Below are 273 nucleotides of genomic sequence, written 5' to 3'. Positions count from 1 at the left end.
AACAGTATTAAGAACCGCTGCTTTAGAACATTGATTTTGAAACTTGTGAATCCATTAGAATCGTTAGAAGACAGAATCGCGATTCATATATGAATAGATGTTTACGTGCACCCCTAGTTTTCTCTTCCTCTTCTCAAAAGCAGCGCAGCATGGCCTCGAGGGCGGGGTTTATCTGGGTTTGTGACGTAACGGACCCGGGAAGTAACTTGTTGTAGTCCCTTACCAGTCGTTTTTGTAGGCATTAAACTGCCAGAATTTTAAAAGACGATATCT

At 41.8% G+C, this 273-nt stretch overlaps 1 protein-coding gene across 2 annotated transcripts in view; it reads left to right on the top strand.

Moving 5' to 3' along the window:
- ankrd6b (ankyrin repeat domain 6b) overlaps positions 1-273 on the top strand; it is a 34,785-nt gene that overhangs the window by 21,988 nt on the left and 12,524 nt on the right. The gene's annotated exons all lie outside the window — the stretch shown is intronic.

Source organism: Sinocyclocheilus rhinocerous, unplaced genomic scaffold (assembly GCF_001515625.1).
Source record: "Sinocyclocheilus rhinocerous isolate Xijiao unplaced genomic scaffold, SAMN03320098_v1.1 scaffold819, whole genome shotgun sequence".
Classification (NCBI taxonomy): Eukaryota; Metazoa; Chordata; class Actinopteri; order Cypriniformes; family Cyprinidae; genus Sinocyclocheilus; species Sinocyclocheilus rhinocerous.
This window is presented reverse-complemented; position numbering and strand designations above follow the sequence as displayed.